A 22599-nucleotide genomic window follows, 5' to 3' on the forward strand; every position below is an offset into this window, starting at 1 on the left:
GCTTGCATACTAATATCGATAACATGCTAACAATTACTTGTTATTGTCTTTTGCAGGAACAAACAGTGGGGAACACATCCTTAGGAATGTGAAAAGGAAGTATCAAAGGAGCGTCTCAAGACTTGGGGGGGGGTTGTAGCTTAACAACATATAAAATATATAGACTTAATCATCACCTTATTCCTTATCTAAATAATAAACTTTATTGTTTTACCTACGGTGGGTTCTTTGGTTTATATACATACAGTGGTACCTTGGTTCTCAAACGCCTTGGTACTCAAACAACTTGGAACCCAAACACTGCAAACCCAGAAGTGTTCCAATTTGTGAACGTGCTCTGTTTTGAGTGTTATGCTTCCGATTTGAGGTCTGTCAGTTTTTGCGGCTTTTTTTTGTTTTGTGACTGTGTGGAAACCAGTTCAGCTACTGATTGATTGTGTGTCTGCAGTACGTTGTTCATTGCTTTCATTTTATGGATCAACGGTCTTGTTAGATAGCAAAATTCATGTTAAATTTCTGTTTTAGGGGTTGTTTTTAAAAGTCTGGAACGGATGAATCCATTTTGAATTACTTTCTATGGGAAAGTGCGCCTTGGTTTTGGAACGTTTTGGTTTTGGAATGGACTTCTAGAATAGATTAAGTTTGAGAACCAAGGTACCACTGTACTATGTAGAGATGATGCAAGGGCATCATTCAATGTGTGTGTGGGAACACCACTTGACAGCTTATGAATGGAGTGGATTGACATTGTGAATTGGTGTTATTCATTATCGACACAGTAGATGGCGCTGTGGAGCTGATCAGAGCTTTCATCGCTTGTAAAAGGGAAAAAAAACCTGTTACCTTTTGCCAGATGAACTTAATACATCTACTGCTTCTATAATGAGTGACACCAGTTCACAATGTCAATCAGTGGATGGCGAGGGCTCATTCATGAGCCATCAAGTGGTGTTTCCCCACACACATTGCATGATGCCCTTCCGTGATTTACATAGTATGTATATATTAGTGGGTTTGAGCATATCAACTATGCAGACTGGGGTGCTTGTCTTGAGAAGAGCTTGGAATAATTTTTTTTGGGGGGGGAACATATTTGCTTCACTCTTCAAGCCCCCCTCCCATGCTCTGAGTGGCTTACAAAGGTCAAAAGCGAGGCAGCCCTTGTCTTCAGGTTTGCACTCTAAAAGGCGTGGCACAAAAGGAAAAGGGGTTGGGAGGGGCGAGGGGGAGAGCAGTGCACCAGCTGAAGTTGGCAATGGACACTCTGAGCCACTGAGATCACCGAGAATGGCTGCTGTTAGATGACTGTTGATAGGAGAGAGGACTCTGATGGAGCTGGTTTCTTGGAAAAGCGGATAGGAGGCCAGCTTCCCTTTGTTCCCTCTGCTGCAGCTATATGTGGCTATATTTGGAAAGATCATCTCAGTAAGTGATGAGGCAATGGTAGTTAACCACTAAAGGGAAAACACACAATTAACCTTGGCCAAATGTCAAACAATGAGTGAAAAATCTTATCATCTTATCTGTGCCAGTTCTGCCTTCTCTTAAGGCAAGCTCAGGGGAGCGGGAACACCTCTTTCAAATTGCCATTGTGGTCATTAAGAACCAGAGAGTAACGTGGGGGGGGGGGGAGCGAGCACAAGGAACATAATAAAGGCAGTAGAGGCTACAGTGCACAATGTCTTCATTTGTTGGCCTATTAAAGAATTTATTCTGCGGTTACAATTTGAAATCTCAGCTAAGTAAACACATGTCTATCAGGAGCTGCAGGTCAAAAAGACACTGGGATGGGGAAATAGTGGCCGTACAGATGTTGTTGGCAGTTGCCCAACAGTCCCAGCCAGAGTGGCCGAAGGTCAGAAGAGGAGGGGAAGATCACTTAAACTGGCCAATTTTGTTTTGAAAAATAAACATCCATAAACCTAATATATCCGCAGACTGGTGAAAAATCACCCCTCCATGGCTGCTCTATTCTACAAAATAAAAATGTTTCGTCTATGCATGTTATGTACTGATGTTCTCACCCTGGGCCAGCAGGGGGATACTGTAGATAGTTTTGCAAATGAAGGATCGAAAGTAACATTCAGTGATTGGATAGTTTGTATGCAAATGAAGGATCGAAAAGTGACATTCTGTGATTGGGTAGTTTTAGAAAGTTGCAACAGTTACAATTGTTCTAGAGCTCTATATAAGCAGGCTGACTGAGCTCCTCAGTTAGTTCTGTTCCAGCTTACAAATAAAGAGCTGCTTTGGAAGAATCGCTGTGTCGTCTGATATGTTCGCCCACAACTTAACAATGCACACTTCTTTTTTAAAATATGTGAATAACATACTATGTAAGGTAAAGGTCCATTAGGTCCAGTCGTGGCCGACTCTGGGGTTGCAGCGCTCATCTCGCTTCTGGGTCATGTGGCCAGCATGACTAAGCCGCTTCTGGCGAACCAGAGCAGTGCATGGAAACACCGTTTACCTTCCCACCAGAGCGGTACCTATTTATCTACTTGCACTTCATGCTTTCGAACTGCTAGGTTGGCAGGAGCAGGAACCAAGCAACAGGAGCTCACCACGTCGCGGGGATTCGAACTGCCAGCCTTCTGATCTGCAAGTCCTAGGCTCTGTGCTTTAACCCACAGCGCCACCTGTGTCCCCAACATACTATGTAGCTCAGCCCTAATATAAATGATAGTGGCAGCCTTGAGCCTCTTTCTCAGGAAAGCATCTCTGCAGAGCTGGTTTGATTGAGGTTTCTATGAGACACATCTGGGTGTGTAAGCAAACACATACAGACAACAGTGTTATGGAATGTTCATAAAGATTGCAATGACCCACAAGTTTAAAAAACCCGGCAGCACATGAGATGAAGGGTTGTTTGTAAGAAGGGATGGCAGAGAAAGGAAGAAGCAGTATCAAGTGTTGTGTTTTGGCAAATCATTCTTTGGTTCTTGTTTTTCTCTTTGCACATTTCTGCATCTGTTTTCTTTGTGGGAAGATAAAATTTCATTTAGTTAGAAAAGTTTTGATTACAGTGGTAACTTGGGTTACAGATGCTTCAGGTTACAGACTCCGCTAACCCAGAAATAGTACCTCGGGTTAAGAACTTTGCTTCAGGATGAGAACGAAAGTCCCCAAAAGAAAGCTTAGCCAAGTAAAATCTAAACTGAAAATTCAGAAAAATCCTAAGATGAAGATTTTAAGGATAATCACCAAAACAAAAAACAAAAAAACCACGTGACAACTGGAGCAGCCAAGAGAAAATGAAGGAATATGAAAGGGATAAATCAAGTTTTGCTTACTTTTCAAACTAACTAGCCCTGAGAGTGGCATTTAGCATCTGTAAGACTCTCTTAGGATGAGTGTGCCAAGATTTTGGGGAATAGCAAGTGCCGCAAATAGCAGCAGAAGCTGCAGCAACAGCAAAATACACTCCTCATGGGTCAGAGTATTTTACCTAATTTGAAGCTATGGGGGAATTGCAGAAGATGGGTACCAAAATATTGTTGAGGGTTTTTTCGTTCCTTGAGCTGTTTCTAAATCAATAAGGTCCCAAACATGCCCACATTTTAGGAAGAGAAAAACCACAAGCAAATTGAAGTTGACTTTGCCAATTCCAGTGTGGAAAAGCAAAGAAGGCATTTGGAGGATGAAGCTGCTGATGGCAATGATACGAAAGAGGTGGCTTGTCTTTGGCTCCTGTGGAAGAGGAAATGCAGAGCAACTGTTCAGGGACGTAGCAACTCTAGGACCCTGCGTGAAAGTGTATTATTTCTCTGAGGAAAGCTCTTCCTGGGTGACCTTGGGCCAGTCACTGCCTCTTAGCCTAACCTACCTCACAGGGTTGTTGTGAGGATGAAATAATGAGGGGGACCATTATACCACCTGTACAGAAAAATATGTAAAATATAGGAAATGGGCCTCAAAAGGTAATGATGCAAACAGGGCAGGCAAAACAATCACTAGTACACAATGTGGCTGTGACTGCAATAACTCAGTAACTCTCATTACAGCATACAGTTTCACTGAAAAATTCATACGCTGCAATCATGTTTTTGGATTTTAAAAATTGTTTTATTTTTGCTAAGCAACTTCTAGGAAAAGCTATTTAGTTCATAGCTCACACAGCATTGACTCTATAATATTAAACCTTGGATCATCTCCAGTACTTCTGTTTTCAAGGTGATACTTTTAAAATAACGATTTAAAAACTAGATCTAATTGCCTGTCTTGCCTTTAACATCTCACTTGTTGAAGGAAGGTAACTATCAAATACTCTTGACTTTTCAGAGGTGGCAACACACACAAATAGCTAACAAGTGATGTCTGAATGCTAGATCATAATGATAGGAACAATACAGATGCATTCTGAATTAATCGCATCTAGGCGAACATCTCTTGCTTCGCTGAAAATAAAATTTATATTGTGTTCCATCTGCAGCCCTTTCTGCTAAGGCTCTTTTTGGTCACGATACAACCATCACACCACCTTCAGCTCATTGGATGAAAGGTAGGATATAAATGTAGCGACACATAAAAAACAAATGAAGGTTCCCAAGGGGACTGTACTGAGCAATCCTGTTCATTCAATCATTTTTTTTCAGAAGAGAACTTGAAAAACCAATGTGGTCATCATCTGTGCTTCCAATCGAAGGAACTTCTGCCATCAGGGTGCCACTACAGAGTAGGTCCTATTCTGTGTTACCACAATGAGGTTCACCTGCTGGTAGGACAAACCTGGATTTCAGGTTAGAGAGGAAATCTCTATTGTGTTCCATCTGCGACTCTTTGTGCTAAGACTCTTTGAGGTTGCGGAACACTCCTTTTGCTCCAGCTCCTCTTTCCTTCACACTTCCCAGAGTTCACTGTACCTGAAGTGAGAGTCACCTGCATTTGGGCTGTGCTGCTTTAGGTAAGTTCACATTCTACCACTCAGTGGCCTTTTCTCAAGACAATTTTTTCTGTATTGGTCTCTCCTTTTTCCCATTTTTGTTTGTGGTGGTGTCTTCAAAGGTCTCTCCAAATAGCTCGCAACCCTCAAATGAAGCCAGCTCCTCCAGCAGAGCCCCAGAAGTCATGGTGGTAAGAAAAGCTGTGTTTTTTTGAAATTCATTTTCTGTAGGATTGGTGGAAGGCGGCTGGGGAGAAACTAGCGACTCTAGATCACAGACCAAGAATGGGATCCGCAGGACACAATGTCACGCTCAGATGGACAAACAAAAGGGTGAACAGTCTTCCTTCTTTCATACCAATCTTAATGGCAGAGATTTAAGTCTGAATCTCATCTCTTTGTTGTGCCCCTCTAGATCAAAGGCTCATCCAGCTTCAAATAAAAATGGCAGTCAAAATGGCATTCCATGACTGAAGGACATTTAGGTGAGAAAGTCTCTTACTGTGTTCTGTCTGCAACACATTGTGCAAAGACTCTTTCAGGTTGCGGTGACTGAGTTTTCAGAAGAAGCTCTATTCTGTGTCACCAAAATGAGGCTCATCTGCAGGTAGGAGAAGACTTCTTCTTTTGTTCCATCTCTTCTTTCCTTCAGGCTTCCCAGAGTTCACTGTACCTGAAGTGAGAGTCACCTGCATTTGGACTGTTCTGCTTTAGGTAAGTTCACATTCCACCACTCAGTGGCCTTTTTTTTCAAGAACATGTTTTTGTACTGGTCTCTCCTTTTTCCCAGTTTTCTTTTCTGATGGTCTCTTCACAGGTATCTCCAAAGAGCTCCCAACCCTCAAATGAAGCCAGCTCTTCCAGCTGCATCCCAGAAGTCATGGTGGTAAGAAAAGGATCACCTGCAGGTAGGAGAACACTTCTTCTATTGTTCCATCTCTTCTTTCCTTCAGGCTTCCCAGAGAATGCCTTTCTTGGCTAGGGAGAAAATCTCTACTGTGTTCTGTCTGCAACTCATTGTGCCAAAACTCTAATCGGGTTGCGGTGACTGAGTTGTCAGAAGAGGCCCTATTCCATGTTACCACAAGGAGGCTCACCTGCAGGTGAGAGAACACTTCTTTTGTTCCAGCTCCTCTTTCCTTCATGTTTTCAAGAGTTCACTGTACCTGAAGTGAGAGTCACCTGCATTTGGGCTGTGCTGCTTTAGGTAAGTTCACATTCCACCACTCCAGTGGTCTTTTTTCAAGACAATGTTTTTTGTATTGGTGTCTCCTTTTCCCCATTTTCTTTTCTGTTGCTCTCTCCACAGTTCTCTCCAAAGAGCTCTTCTTAACATCTTAAGGTTTTCTTTTTCCCTGTGAATGTTCTCTCAGGTTTTGCTTTTCCCCTTGTTGCATTGCTCAAAAAAAAGCAAAAGACACTGGTGGTTGGCACTCCTGGTTCCCAGGACGGAGTTCAAGCCCCTGCGGTGTCCATGCTTTCTTCCAATGCAACTGCTATGTCTGTCTCGCTATCCCTCATTGCCCAAATAACAACTGGCTCCCTTTTTCTTAAGCCAAAGTATTAGCATGGGAGGGGGGTGACTTCAGTGACTGAGCTTGAATTTTAACTCCACCATTGCACCAAAGGACCATTTCAAGCACCACGGCAATGTGCTGTTGCTGGGAAGATGCTCACTTGATGCATCACTGCTGTGTGTCTAAGTCGGCTGGATTCAATACCTACTTCCCCTCCTAGCGTTCCGACTCACTGGCGTGAGAAGTCTCTCTATGCATCTTGTCTGCCTGCATTCCAGACACTACTTAGAAGATGGTGGCGCGCATAGACGCTGCGGCTCAGTGCTCTCCCTTTGTTTTTCAGCGTTTTGTTTTGTTTTTATTATTTTACTTGTTCTGAGTATGTCTGGCCGGGCAAGAAAGATTTACAGCAGGCAGGAACTTCTGAAGGTCGGGTTACAGTGTGAACAAGCTGTAAGAGCTGATTATTTTCGCCCAGATAACGTTCCTGTGGGAGTAGCCAGGCCACCGGGCTCTCCATGGATTACTATGCCTCCAGGGAGGAGGCGAAGGCGGCGTAGAGACAGGAGGCAAAGGCGGGGTTGTCGGGCCGGCGTCCTGGTAAGATTGCAGAGGAGTCCATCTAAACCACCACTCCCTAGCATATTTCTTGCTAATGTGAGATCTCTTGCCAACAAGATGGATGAATTGAGGCTGCAGGCAGCAAAGAACAGCCTTGTAAAAGATTGCTGCGTTTTATTTGTCATTGAGACATGGCTTCAACCGTCCATACCAGACACAGCTATTCAGTTGGAAGGCTGTGCGGTACATCGTCATGACCGAGGCATGGACTTCGGAAAAACCAAAGGAGGGGGGCTGTGTGTATATGTGAACAAATGCTGGTCCAATAATTCTAAGACTGTGGGCAGTCACTGTTCACCGGATTTGGAATATGTGGCTGTTAAATGTAGACCAGCCTATCTCCCTAGGGAGTTCACAGCTGTTATGCTAACTGGTGTGTACGTGCCACCAGATGCCAATGCCAACTTGGCTTTGGGATGCCTGCAGAGCCTTATCAGCAGCCAGCAAGACAAGTATCCTGAAGCTGTGCACATCATTGCGGGAGACTTCAACCATGTTGAACTTAAAACAGTGCTCCCAACGCTCTATCAGCATGTGAAATGTCCCACAAGAGGGGATAAGACACTGGATAAAGTTTATTCGAATGTAAATCACGGCTATAGGGCTTTACAGCTGCCACATTTGGGCCAGTCCGACCATATGTCTCTGTTCCTGGTACCAGCATATATCCCACTCAGGAAACGGGCTCCCACAATATCAAGGACTGTTAAAATCTGGCCTGAAGGTGCTATTCACCAGCTGCAGGACTGTTTTGAGAGAACCAATTGGGATATTTTCGATCGTTCAGACCTGGAGGAGCACACGGCGGCAGTTCTGTGCTATATCAATCACTGCACAGACACTGTCACAGTAAATAAATCCATCCGGTTTTACCCCAATCAGAAACCCTGGATGAATAGAGAGGTCCAGTGCCTGTTGCGGGAAAGGAACAGGGCTTTCAGGTCGGGCGAGGTGCAGCTTTACAGTGTGGCAAGAGCAAACTTGAAGAGGGGTATTCGACGGGCAAAACTAGATTATAGGCAGAGGATTGAGGATAATTTAAGGAGCAACAACACAAGACAGATGTGGCAGGGGATTCAGCATATTACCAACTACAAACCTAACCTTGGTGCTGTCGACGGTGACCCTTTGCTGGCGGAGGAGCTTAACCTCTTCTTTGCTCGCTTCGAGAAGGAGCCACCTGAGACGCCGGTATTACAGCCACCAGCCCATAGGGGCCCCTCATTCACTGTGGAGGAGCATGAGGTGAGACAGGTATTGAGGATGGTGAATCCGAGGAAGGCTGCTGGACCTGATGGCATCACTGGAAAGGTGTTGAAGGGCTGTGCGGATCAGCTGGCGAGGGTCTTTACTAAGATCTTCAACAAGTCCTTACACCAGTCTATTGTCCCACCCTGCCTGAAGTCGTCAACTATTGTTCCTCTGCCAAAAAAATCCACAATCAGTAGTTTGAATGACTACAGACCAGTTGCACTGACTCCAATCATCATGAAGTGTTTTGAGAAACTGGTGCGCCGTCACATTATTTCCTGTCTTCCATCAACTTTTGACAACTACCAGTTTGCATACAGGGCAAATAGATCCACAGAAGACGCTATCACCACCACTCTCCATGCTGCTCTGTCCCATCTGGAGCTGCCGGGGAGTTATGTGAGGCTGCTGTTTGTGGATTTTAGCTCTGCTTTTAACACTATCCTCCCCCATAGACTGGTGTCCAAGCTAGAGGCGATTGGACTCTCCAACTCCACCTGTCTCTGGGTTTTGGATTTTTTGTCAGAACGTTCTCAGAGGGTTAGAGTAGGGTCACATATGTCCACAGCCCTTAGCCTTAACACCGGCTCACCACAGGGTTGTGTGTTGAGTCCCCTGCTCTATACTCTCTATACGTATGACTGTACAGCCATCTATTCCAGCAACAAAATCATCAAGTTTGCTGATGACACTACGGTGGTGGGGCTCATTTCAGGAGGGGATGAGCCCGCCTATCGGGACGAGGTGGAGCGGCTCTGTGTTTGGTGTGGAGAGAACAATCTGGCTCTTAATACGGCTAAGACCAAGGAATTGGTGGTGGATTACAGGAAAAAAAAGGCGGACATTCAGTCCTTGTATATCAACGGGGAACGGGTGGAGAGGGTGGCGGAATTCAGGTTTTTGGGAGTGACTATCGATCAGGGCATGACTTGGAGCGCAAATACCACTGCTCTGGTGAAGAAGGCCCAGCAGAGAATTTATTTCCTCAGACTTTTAAAGAAGAACAATCTGAGTGAGAGACTGCTGGTGTCCTTCTACCGAGGCTCCATAGAGAGCATTCTCACATACTGTATTTGTGCTTGGTTCTCCAGTTGTACAGCTAGGGAGAGGAAGGTGCTCCAGAAGGTCATAACCACAGCCCAAAGGATTATTGGTCATCCTCTCCCATCTTTGGAAGAACTGTACGGTTCCCGTTGTCTTAGGAAAGCAAACAACATCCTGCAGGATTCATCTCACCCGGGATACAGTCTGTTTGCACTACTGCCTTCTGGCAGGAGATATAGAAACATCAAGTCAAGGACAAATAGACTGAAAAATAGTTTCTATCCAAGAGCGGTGGCCTTTTTGAATGCTGTAACTCGATAGTGTGACCTGGGAGTTTGATGGGTGTGGGTGTGGGTGTGGCTGGAATGTGGTTTGTTTGGTTGTTGTTGTTGTTTTGCTTTTGTTGTTTTTAAGGGATGGCATCCAATTTCGTTGCACTTGTGCAATGTTGCACTTGTGTAATGACAATAAAGAATCTCTCTCTCTCTCTCTCTCGGCTGGATTCAATACCTACTTCCCCTCCTAGCGTTCCGACTCACTGGCGTGAGAAGTCTCTCTATGCATCTTGTCTGCCTGCATTCCAGACACTACTGGAGGAGCAATTCTCCCTGCAAAGGTAACCTTATGGGGGGAACATGCTGTGGAGCTTGCTATGTAGGGTGGTGTTTATGTTTTTTAACAATTCATGATCAATTGCTTACCAATCTTCTGTCAGTAAATGGTGGATCATGAAACAAGGAGAATTGGGGAGAGACCTTGGCAGATGCAACTTTGTTGACAACTTTGTGTGATGCAGGTGCAGATGCAACTTTGATGACAGATGTTCTGGCAACTTAGAAAGTTCAGTGTCTGCTTGCTTTCAGATTGGCAGGTACAACCAAACTATTGTGCAAGGAGGCCTCTGTTTCAAGGCTAGATTTGATGTGCTTTCTCATAACGGTGAGTCTGTTTTTGGAGGTCACGTGGCAAGCCTGCAAATTAAAAAAATATATTTGAAATAAAAAGTGTCAACAGAGGGATTTCCAGTGCAACCCTATGCTTATCTACTCTTGAGTAAACCAAAATTGGTTCAAAGGGACCTATTCCCAGCTAAGTGTATGTAGGATGGTAGCCTTTATGATGCATCAGACTTGGTCTACATCTGCTGAAGGGGACGTAAAAATTCTTGAGTAGATATAGGATGCAAAGATCTTTAATAAACTTGAGGCATGAGCCTCAAGTTAAGTGCAGTCATACCTCGGGTTGAAGTTGCTTCAGGCTGAGCGCTGATTGGTTCAGAACCAGATGCGCAGGCAAGCTTGGCTCAGAATTATTGACCAGGCAGTTACAATATGAACTGAAGCAATCTTCAAATGATTCGACTGCCAAATATCCTGAGTGCCTGTAACAGTGATTAGTGCTAGACCAAATTAAGCAATAAAAATCCTAAGTGATTTAACTAAGCTGAGGCGTTTTGACCCACTAAACTCTTCTTAAACACACCGCAGCCTGATAAAGTGAACCCACCCAAGGAACTCAAGTGATAAAATGAACCAGCTGTTGTATAGTTAACCTTCAATTAAGGTAAAGGTAAAGGGACCCCTGACCATTAGGTCCAGTCATGACCGACTCTGGGGTTGCGGTGCTCATCTCGCTCTATAGGCCATGGGAACCTTCAATTATATCCTCTAAATCAGGTCTGAAGACCAAATGTGGTGCCCCATCCAACTTGAAACCATCCAGGGCGCTGCATAGCTTTGCTAGTGTGCCAGCAGTTTTCTTGCTGCACCACTAAAAGGATTCCTCTGTACTGAATGCAAAACACCCAAACAAAACAGCACCCCACAACGTGATTGGTGCTAATCACATAAGCAAAGTAACCAGATTCAAATAGAGGGACAATGCAGTGAAGCGCAGACTTACATGTATTTGTTTCTTTTATTTTTATTTCAAATTTATTATTTATACTATTATTAATTATGCTTTAAAGCTTCACTTGGAATCAAAATTCTGGAAATCAATTTTAATTGTGTAAAAATAAAAAAAAACCAAGTGATATTTAATCAAAATTAAGTAAATAAATCAACTTCAGCACACGTTTACATATAATGAAAGCGGCTCACTAGGGGCCAATGCAGCGAGAAGACCTGAGAACCTCGCACAGTGGCGCAAAATTTACCCCGAGCCAAAGCCTTGAGCACAAGAAAACCGAGCCATTGCTATTGCTGCTATTGCTGCAGCTGAATGCGACTACGTGTTTAGCCGACTTTGATGGGTCGCCCTCGGACCACGAGTGCGACCAAATGGCGGCCCACAGCCAAGCTTCGCAGACCTGTGGAATATAGGTCGTTTGCCCACTTCAAAAATGGCCGCCGTAACCGTTAACCGTAAACGGTAAACCGTAAAGAGAGCTTGGTGGCCAAAAACAACACGGACGCCTCAGGAGAGCAAAAGCAGGTGGGCGAAGAAATAATAATCATAAAAAAATATTTATACCTCGCCCAGAGCGGCTAACACCAATGGGTTAACTGCCAGGAAAGGAAGGGAAGCTCGCTATGAGGAAGCCCTGCAGCCGGCAGAATAACACAGCAAAAGCCGGTGGGCGAAGAGAGGGTTGACTTTCAGGGAAGGAAATAAACTGCCCCCCCGCCAAGAAAGCTCCGTGAAATTAAGCCACTTCGCTCTCCCAAAGCAAGCAAAAACCGACAGGCGCCCAGCAGGAGGTCTGAGGAAAGGTCCCAGTGGCTGCGCAGAGCCACGAAGCAGCCCCTTCCTCACTCCCCCACACAGCTGGGCAACCTAAGAGTAGGGGGAGGTGTAATGTGGCCTCCAATGGGCGGCTCTCCCTCCCGTGGCAGAGCGGCTAAGGGCACCCCCAGATCTGCTCTCCGCTGTAGCTCGGGGGTTGGGGCAGCAGCGGCCGAGGGAGCCGAGCCCCAGTGAGGGAGACCGAGGAAGGCAGAAGCCGGCAGTTGGAGGAAGCTCTCCGGCTCGCGCCTCGGTTTAAATGGGGCCCGGCCACGCCCCCCAGCCAGCGGATTGGCCGGCAGGCGAGGGAGGGGGCGGGGAAGGGGAGTTCAGGTCCAGAGCTGCCAAGAGAAAAGAAGAAACTCGTTAGGGATGCCACGACTGCGGCTGGAAAAGGGAAGACATACCAGCTAAGGAAGAAGGGCTACAGAAACGGAGGGAATATGCTGAAAAGGCGAAATGAACAGAAGAACTCAGAGACAAAGACAATAGAGAATTTAAAAAAGACTAAACAGATACACTGAAGAAGTGTGCATGCACACGAAAGCTCATACCAAGAACTAACTTAGTTGGTCTTTAAGGTGCTACTGGAAGGATTTTTTTTGTTTTGACTATGGCAGACCAACACGGCTACCTATCTGTAACTTAAAAAAGACTGGGAACCATTACAGAAACAATGTAAAGAAAAGGACTCACAAGTAGGGTTTGAGAAAACTCTTGCTGTTAACAGAAATAAATATAAAAACTATAAAAGCAAGCAGGGGAAGTCAATATGGGGGGAAAGCCAGAAGAGAATAAATATAAAACTATATATACTATTAAAAACTATAAAAACTATAAACATGTTAAAACAATAAGAGATAACAATAACCTGTGAGAATCCATATGAAGATACATAGAAGCAAGCAAGCAAGCAAGCAGGGGAAGTCAATATGGAGGAAAAACCAGAAGAGAAGGTTTAGGGAGGGGGGAGGGGGAAAACTGGGGAAATGTACGTCTTTTATTATGATGATTTGATATGTTGTAATATGATAAAAATGTAAAACTCAATAAAAACTTTTATTTAAAAAAGGAATACCTAGAATCATTCACCGCTTAGAGATTGCAGTGGCATGCAACAATATGCTCCGACAGACACGGTCCTTATTTTCTGGTGCTTGTTCTGGCAAAGATACAGTGGTACCTCGGGTTACAGACGCTTCCAGTTACAGAACAGACTCTGCTAACCCAGAAATAGTACCTTGGGTTAAGAACTTGGCTTCAGGATGAGGCCCCATTAGCTAAAGTGGTACCTCAGTTTAAGAACGGACCTCCAGAGCGAAAAATACAGTAAGTTCTTAACCCGAGGTACCACTGTACTGGGCTTCTGGGGAGATGTTAGGGGGGTTCCTTTTTCATGTCCCCTCAGTGTGCACACACATATCACACATGAACTAGAGTCCTTCAGGTTTCAGTTCCCTCTCTTTGGTCTTCGGAAGTTAAATCTAAATTCATCTAACACACCCCATCTGCAGAAGGGCTTCAGTGAAACTCCATCTTTCAGTCCCTCATGTTTTTGGAGGGGCAGCCTTCTCTATGCTTGTCAGTGATGGGAAAAGTCCATCTTCCTTGGCAGCAAGGTGCGCAGGCCGCTGAGGGAACAGCTCCCTGCCTGCAGGACTGATTTCTGAGTAAACACACATCTCTTTGAAGGCCCCCGGGATCGTCCTCACCCCCAAGTGCACGGCATGGGTGCCGCTCCGGGTACCAGAGCACCCAGCTCCGCCACTGCTGCCACCTTAGCTAGGCCCAAGGTCCCAAGCCAGTCCCTCTTCCCATAGCTTTTCCCTTAGCCCTTTTTCACGGTGGTCACGCAAGAGTGTGATGGGTTAATAAGTGGCAAGAAGTGATGAGAATTCACTCCCCAATCCAACATCTGCAATCCTAAAAACATGAAGGGGAAAGGACAATAGAATATACCAGCACCAATTTCTAAGTAAACACACATCTGTTTGAAGGTTTATTCCAGTGTGGGTCAAGATGAAATGGCCTGGGAGTCACCTTAAGATGATGAAAGGAGCAGTGTGAAGCACACTTCTTTATTTCCAGAATGTATTAATGTGGGAAGAAAATACTAATTCTTCACCCAAGCCCTGCAATGATTGCATGCTGAAAATGAAGACATTTGCACCCACTGGATTAATGCTGCAAGGGACTTTTTAATGTGTCATTATGACCAACAGGTGGTGGAGGGAGCGAGTCACAGTCCAGTGAGTGAGCCTGTCCCTGGCTATGCTACTGGTGTTGACCCTCTCACTGGTCAAAGCTGAAGGAGTTAAGGGGCAGACGGATTAGGAAAGAGACCCGGCTGGGGAAGGTGAAACAGGTTTGTAAACACGACTGAAAACAGTTTAGATTAGATTTTTTTAAGTAAACAAAGGGATTTTACGCTACCGAAACATTACTGTTTATAACTTCAAAAAGAGCTACAAGTCATTTTCACATGTGAACACACACATACACATTTATATACATATACATACACATATATGGTACCTTTCTAAAAAGTATTAGGAGAGGCAATAATTTTTAAATCAAAGGGAAACGGAAAGAAAATAGAAGACCAAAGAAGAATTAATCCTAATCAAAGAGGGACAGTCAATTGTGGACCAGTGGCACAGCAAGGTCAGGTGGTAGCCGGTGTGGACTTTTTTTGTCTCAACCCCCCCCCCACACACACACACACTGAAATTGAAATCTGTCAAAGAGAGCCATGCAGGTGATCTCGATCTTGGGGGCAGATCCTGCCTTCTCGCCCTCCCTCCCTCCACCCCCCTCTGCCAGAGAGAGCCAGAAGATCTGGAGGGTGGCAGTGTGAGAATGGACCTTTTAGTGGTGACTCCCTGTTTGTGGAATGCTCTGGCACCATCATTATATAAAAATCATTTTTAAGCAGGCCTTTGCCTCTCAATTATCGTTGGCCTTGAGTGGGTGGAATGTTTTAATCCTGCCTTTTAGAAATAGGATTTTCCTTTATTTTTTCTTTTATGCTGCTTTCAATGTATGTGTTTGTAGGTACAGTGGTGCCTCGCAAGACGAAAATAATCCGTTCCGTGAGTCTCTTCGTCTAGCGGTTTTTTCGTCTTGCGAAGCAACCCTATTAGCGGCCTAGCGGATTAGCGCTATTAGCCATTTAGCGGCTTAGCAGCTATTAAAGGCTTAGCGGCTTAGCGGCTAAAAGGCTATTAGCGGCTTAGCGGCTTAGAAAAAGGGGGGGAAGCGAAAAAAAATCGCAAGGCTCACAAGACGTTTTCGTCTTGCGAAGCAAGCCCATAGGGAAATTCGTCTTGCGAAGCGCATCAAAAAACGGAAAACCCTTTCGTCTAGTGGGTTTTTCGTCTTGCAAGGCATTGCGGGGCACCACTGTACATATATTGAAATTTGCTTTGAATTACCATGGTAAAAAAGACCAATAAATTTAGATAATAATAATAATTCACTATGTCCTTTTGAACAGAATGCTACAGAGCACACTCAAATACTGTGCTAAGCTAACTGCCCCAGAACCATGCACTCCCTCAAACTGGATTGTATGAAAATAAAGTCTGAACATAACCTCATACAGGCCCTGTTCTAAGAGCTGCATTAACTGCCAGTTCATTTCTGGGTCCAATTTCTCGTACTTGAGTGTTTTAAGCCCTAAATAACTTAGGCCCCACATAGCTGAAAGACCTCCTCCTTCCCTGCAGAACCTCACAGGTGTTAAGGTCAGCAGAGGGGAAGCTCTTGGGAGTTTCACAGCCCTTGCGATTCGGGGGTGGGGGTGGCCCAGAAGATGGTATTCTCTGTGGAATCCCCTAAATTGTGGAATTCCCTCCTCACAGATGTGTCCGGCTTTGGGCAAAAGATGGAGATGTACCTTGGAGATGTGGGTTTTCAGGGCCCACTCTGTCCCGTTGATTGTTAACTGTTTCAACTGTTTAAAATTTTGAATTTTAAATTGCAACCAACCCTGGGACCTGTTGGTAAAGGCTGTGTAATTAATGAGGATGAGTATAACAACAGCAATGTGAAATAGTAGAAATTGCTTTAGGAATGTGCTTTTTTGGGTCACAAACACTAGTAATCAAGAGGAAAGGAGAGCAAAATTTTCAAGTTCAGAAGTCATGATTTCCAGCACTTATTTCAGCCCTATAGTTGTTTGGAGGTTTTTTTGGCGGGGGGGGGGGAGAGAAAGCGGGATTTAGTTTATTCCCATTGAAGGAAGGTGAGGATGGGGGAATGAAGGAAGGTGAGGACAGGTGACCTCACCTAGGCCCAAAGTTACCCCCCACCAAAGCAGGCTCAAAGCTTCTCAAAGCTTTTCAAAATCATTTTTCTCAGCAGCTAAAAGGCATTAGCTAAGCATCAGAAACATTCTGCTTGCTGTAACTAAAAAGATTGCAACAAAGGTAGTGAACACAGTGCATTGTTTCTCAGGCCTTTCTGATGCCTTCTGGCCTTGCTAAAGAACCACATTGCAACTTGCTTTCTGTCTGGGAACCATCCCAGAACAAGAGATTGAAACATATCTGAACACTCTGAAACCCTTTTCCTGGGAAGGGCGCCAAGAGTCCAATAGTCCCAAGACAGCTTTCTGTTCATGCTCAGAGGAACTCATGGGGCAGGACTCTGGAAGGAGGCGAAAGGGGGAGGGATCTGGAATGGGTATATATGCTTGTGCACATGATTGTGAACTCGTGCATGCTTTTTGTGACTTATCACACTTGCTCCTTCTACCAGTTCATGGATGGTAGAAATAAAAGCCTTTTCTCTGAAACTATTCCTTGAGTGTCTGTTGACTCCCACTTCCCTTTCCCAGGCACAATATTTTTCCCACCCGAGGGCAAAGCCTCATAAGGCTACACCATGAAAGTTAGACAACAAACTGCTGACATACCGTATTTTTCTCTCTATAAGACGCACGTTTCCTCTTCAAAAATTAAGGGGAAATGTGTGTGCGTATCTTGGAGCAAATGCAGGCTCCTTGGCTTCAGCGTTCGCAACGTGAAGCTTCCGAAGCGCAGAGGGAGAGCAAAGCGGGAGGAGAAATGGAAGGGGCTCCGTTTCTGAAGGGATGCTGCGCAGCCCCCCCCCCCCGTTCTCCCCCTCTAAAACAAGGTGCGTCCTATGGTCTAGTGTGTCCTATAAAGCAAAAAATACGGTATTTTTTTCATTTCCACCATACCTTTCTGCCAAAAAGGCTCTCAAAGCAGTTTACAACAAAAACGCAATCCATACAAACAGTGGATTATTTTGATTAAGCTGGTTATTTGGATATTGTGTTCTTAGAACCAATTCCTTGTTGGTGGTCAAGCTCCCCTCCTGCTATTTCCAGCATCTGACCTTCAGAAGCATAATACCAAGAAATAGCACTCCAGGGAGGGTGACTTTACCCTATATAAGAGTGCAAAGTTCTATGAAACGATTCGGTATTCTTTCTTTCCTTCTCTCTTTTTTTAAAAAGTACTCTTTGGGTCAGACATATTTTATCAAATAAAAACAAAGGAACAACATTTTAGGGGAGTTGAAGGGTTAAAACAGGCTAGACATCCAGTTGGTTGGGAAGTTGTTTTGGTTTCCTTCTCCCTACCCCACCCCTCCATTCATCCTGTTAGTGACTGGATTAACTTTAAAGTATTCCATTCTAGATTAAAAATGTGCATGTTCATTCAAACATCCTTAAGAATAATACTTGTGAGTTTCTGCTTGGCATTCCTACTTATGCTGCTGAGTAAGATTTACCAAAACCCAGTTAACAATTATATAGTTAAAACAATAGGCATCTATGATGAAAGACTACGTTTTCTCCCCCCCCCCACATTGCAGGAGGCTGGGCTAGATGACCCTCAGGATTCCTCCCAACTCTACCATTCTATGATTCTATAGGACAAGATACTATCCTACATATGCTTGTTTGAGTTTATTTATTTTATCAAATTTATACACCGCTTGATGGTAAAAACTCCCAGAGTGGTTTACAAGAGATAAGCCAGTAAAAAAGCAAGCAAAAATTACCATCGTACTTTAAAACACACAAAAGTTAAAATAATAAAACAGATTAAAATGAACGCAACTTTCTAAGCATCTGGGTAGGTTTGTCTAAATAAGGAAGGTATTTTTAACAGGTTCAGAAAAAAGTGAATGTGTGTGTGTGCTTGCGCTTATACAGATGGTGTGCCTTTCTCAAACTCGAATCCCCAGTTGTTGTTGCACTATAACTTCCATCATCCCTAGCTACTAGGACCAGGGGTCAGGGATGATGGGAGTTGTAGCTCAACAACACCTGAAGGCTGAAGTGTGGGGCTGGTGTGCACCCACCCCAGGTTTCCCTGCCCCTTTGAGCCACTGGGAGCCAGCTAGGAGCGTCCATCTCACACACACTCAGACAATCAAGTAGAGGAAATCCTTCCCTATAAAGGACCAATATTTGAAGTGGGGCAGGATGGTGGGTGCTCCTAGCTGGCTCCCAGTGGCTCAAAGAGGCAGGGGGAAAACCCCTCTGTCGATGGAACCCAGTGGCAAGAAGCAGGGGGTGGGGGTGGGGGGTTGGCTAGAGCTTTAAAATAAAGAGGCATGTCTTCTCCATCCAAGATGAGGGTCCCTATTCCACACAGAGGTGGTTTTGGGGGTGTTACAATCTGAAGGTGGGGGTGGGGGAGTGCCGGAAGGAGAGGAATCCAATGCAAGCATGAAAATGATGGCCTTGGAGTGACCTGTGTGTTTGTGTGTTTAGAGGAGGCATGGGCTAAGACTCTTTCAGGTTGCAGTGACTGAGTTGTCAGAAGAGGCCCTATTCTGTGTCACCATAATGAGGCTCACCTGCAGGTAATAATAATAATAATAATAATAATTTATTATTTATACCCCGCCCATCTGGCTGGGCCTCACCAGCCACTCTGGGCGGCTTCCATAAAAACCAAAAATACAATAAAATATCACACGTTAAAAACTTCCCTGAACAGGGCTGCCTTAAGATGTCTTCTGAATGTCAGGTAGTTGTTTATCGCTTTGACATCTGCTGGAAGGGCGTTCCACAGGGCGGGTGCCACTACCGAGAAGGCCCTCTGCCTGGTTCCCTGTAGCTTTGCTTCTCGCAATGAGGGAACCGCCAGAAGGCCCTCGGCGCTGGACCTCAGCGTCCGGGCAGAATGATGGGGGTGGAGACGCTCCTTCAGGTATACTGGACCGAGGCCGTTTAGGGCTTTAAAGGTCAGCACCAACACTTTGAATTGTGCTTGGAAACGTACTGGGAGCCAATGTAGGTCTTTCAAGTCCGGTGTTATATGGTCTCGGCGGCCGCTCCCAGTCACCAGTCTAGCTGCCGCATTCTGGATTAGTTGTAGTTTCCGAGTCACCTTCAAAGGTAGCCCCACGTAGAGTGCATTGCAGTAGTCCAAGCGGGAGATAACCAGAGCATGCACCACTCTGGCGAGACAGTCCGCAGGCAGATAGGGTCTCAGCCTACGTACCAGATGGAGCTGGTAAACAGCTGCCCTGGACACAGATTTGACCTGTGCCTCCATGGACAGCTGTGAGTCCAAAATGACTCCCAGGCTGCGCACCTGGTCCTTCAGGGGCACAGTTACCCCATTCAGGACCAGGGAATCCTCCACACCTGCCAGCCTCCTGTCCCCCAGAAACAGTACTTCTGTCTTGTCAGGATTCAACCTCAATCTGTTAGCCGCCATCCATCCTCCAACCGCCCCAGACACTCACACAGGACCTTCACTGCCCTCACTGGTTCTGATTTAAAAGAGGTAGGAGAACACTTCTTTTATTCTACCTCTTCTTTTCTTCAAGTTTCCAAGAGTTCAGTGTACAGTGAAGGGAGAGTCACCTGTATTTGGACTGTGCTGCTTTAGGTAAGTTCACATTCCACTACTCAGAGTCTTTTTTTTTTCAAGACCATGTTTTTTGTATTGGTCTCTCCTTTTTCCCATTTTCTTTTCTGGTGGTGTCTCCACAGGTCTCTCCAAAGAGTTCCCAACGCTCAGGTGAAGCCAGCAGAGTCCCAGAGGTCATGGTAAGAAAAGGCTCACCTGCAGGTAGGAGAACACTTCTTTTCTTCCAGACCTTCTTTCCTTTTGTTCCAGCTCTTCTTCCCTTCAGGTTTCCCACAGTTCACTGTACCTAACGTGAGAGTCACCTGCATTTGGACTGTTCTGCTTTAGGTAAGTTCACATTCCGCCACTGAGTGGTCTTTTTTCAAGACCATGTTTTTGTATTGGTTCCGTCTGCAACTCATTGTGCTAAGTCTCTTTCAGGTTGCGGTGACTGAGTTGTCAGAAGAGGCCGAATTCTGCGTCACCACAATGAGGCTCACCTGCAGGTAGGAGAAGACTTCTTCTTTTGTCGCAGCTCTTCAAGTTTTCAAGAGTTCACTGTACCTGAAGTGAGAGTCACCTGCATTTGGGCTGTGCTGCTTTAGGTAAGTTCACATTCCACCACTCAGTGGTCTTTTTTCAAGACAATGTTTTTTGTATTGGTCTCTCCTTTTTCCCATTTTCTTTTCTGCTGGTCTCTCCACAGGTCTCCCGTCACTCAGATGAAGCCAGCTCTTCCAGCAGCGTCCCAGAAGTCATGGTGGTAAGAAAAGGCTCACCTGCAGGTAGGACAACACTTCTTCTATTGTTCCAGCTCTTCTTTCCTTTTGTTCCAGCTCTTCTTCTGATCAGGTTTCCCAGAGCATGCCTTGCTTGGCTAGGGAGAAAATCTCCATTCCGTTTTCCCATTTTCTTTTCTGCTCTCTCCACAGGTCTCTCCACAGAGCTCTGCTTAACATCTTTTCTTTTTCCTTGAGAGAACATTCTGCGAATGTTCTCTCAGGTTTTGCTTTCCCCCTTGTTGCATTGCTCAAAAAAAAGCAAAAGACACTGGTGGTTGGTACTCCTGGTTCCCAGGAAGGGGTACAAGCCCCTGCGGTGTATATGCTTACTTCCAATGCAACTGCTATGTCTCTCTATCCCTCTCTACCCCTTTCTGTCTCTCTATCCCTCTCTACCCCTTTCTGTCTCTCTATCCCTCTCTACCCCTTTCTGTCTCTCTATCCCTCTCTATCCCACACTGCCCAAATAACAACCAGCTCCCTTTTTCATCCCTGAGGGAGGGTGACATAGCTACACCGCGCCCCCCCCAGGCCGCTCACTGCTCGCCATGGGCAGCACACACCCCCCGGGACAATTGCCGCTTGCTGCGGGCGGCACCCCCTAGGATGCTCACGGCAAGGGGCTCCCTTCTGGGATGCGCCACTCGGACAGCTAGCCCCACCCCTGGGTGCACACCACCTCTGGAAACATGGATAAATGGGTCTTCCCCATTTCTGTAGGGTGGGATGTGAACGTTGAAGCCTGCTCATCACTTCGCTGCCCTGTGTATCAGCAAGAATTGCAGCCTGCTGAATTGAGGAAATGGAAAAAAGCTGGAGGGATCCTTGGTGGGCCCAGCCTGGGCCTGCTACACACCTTTGACCGCTGGAACAAGAACTACGCCAAGCGCACAGAGCGGCTGCGCCAGCAGCCCCAAAGAAGAGGTGCCCCGCTTGGGAGGTGGAGAAGGCAGGCATGGCCAGGCTGCAGCAGAGCTACTCCCAGATCACTGCAAATGAGGTGGTTGATGAGCGCAATCATAGAAAACCTTTCTCAGATGCGCCAGACTCTGTTTTTCTCAGCCACGCAAAAAAAATCGGTGAAGGACCTGGCCCGGCTGAGCTTGAAGGATCCAGAATATATCTGAGTACATGAGAAGGCTAAGTTCAGTACTCCAGCAACTTTGGAACAGAACTACGTTGTTTGTGAACTGCATTGGGTCATTTAGTTTGACTGTATGGAAGATGCAAATACTTGGCCAAATTGGCAGATGGCCAATTTGGTTGCCAATAAATAAATTTTGCTGCATATTTCTGAGATTGTGGTCTTTCCAGCTAATGGCTCCCTTGCAGGTGTGTTAATTGTCTTACTTTAAATGTTGTGTGGATCTTAGGCCCTTTTCAAATGTGTTTTTTTTGGGTGGGGGGTTATTGGGTTGTTTTTATTCTGATTATGTATTTTGTGGTTTTCTATTTTGGTTTTATTCTGTGAACCACCCTGACACCTCCAGTTGTAGGGCAGTATATAAATTCAATTAATAATCATCATCATCATCTCAGCATATTGGGGAGACTGTGACCAGGTGATATGGCCCATCAACAGTTAGCAGACTGAATAAGCTGTATCTTTAAGAAGACTGGAATGCTAAGAGCAATTTGAATACAGTCAAACTTTCCCTTTTTAAACAGTGTCCCTCCTTTTACTCAACAGACATTTGAGTAGAGCAGGGGTGGCAACACTGAGATGAAAATTGTGGTTGTAAACAATGACAGAGGGTTGGAGGAAAAAGAAAAAGAAAAAAAGATAAACCAAAGCACTTTTAACAAGGAGATGAGTTCAACACAGCAGTTCTTTAGAACCCCAGAGTACAAAAAATGGCATCACTATTTCAGCAAAATAACTTTTTAAAAAATACCTGGATTTCACTGATGATGACAGTTTATGATAAAAA

At 45.2% G+C, this 22599-nt stretch overlaps 1 long non-coding RNA gene across 1 annotated transcript; it reads left to right on the forward strand.

Annotated features, from left to right (window-relative positions):
• Window positions 1-20209: 20209 nt before the first annotated feature.
• Window positions 20210-21077, forward strand: LOC309360365. Its single transcript, XR_014164055.1, has 3 exons — window positions 20210-20234; window positions 20328-20592; window positions 20639-21077. It is a non-coding gene; the product is annotated as an uncharacterized lncRNA (long non-coding RNA).
• Window positions 21078-22599: the final 1522 nt, after the last annotated feature.

This window comes from Podarcis melisellensis (genome assembly GCF_964234715.1).
Source record: "Podarcis melisellensis genome assembly, chromosome: 17".
Taxonomy (NCBI): domain Eukaryota; kingdom Metazoa; phylum Chordata; class Lepidosauria; order Squamata; family Lacertidae; genus Podarcis; species Podarcis melisellensis.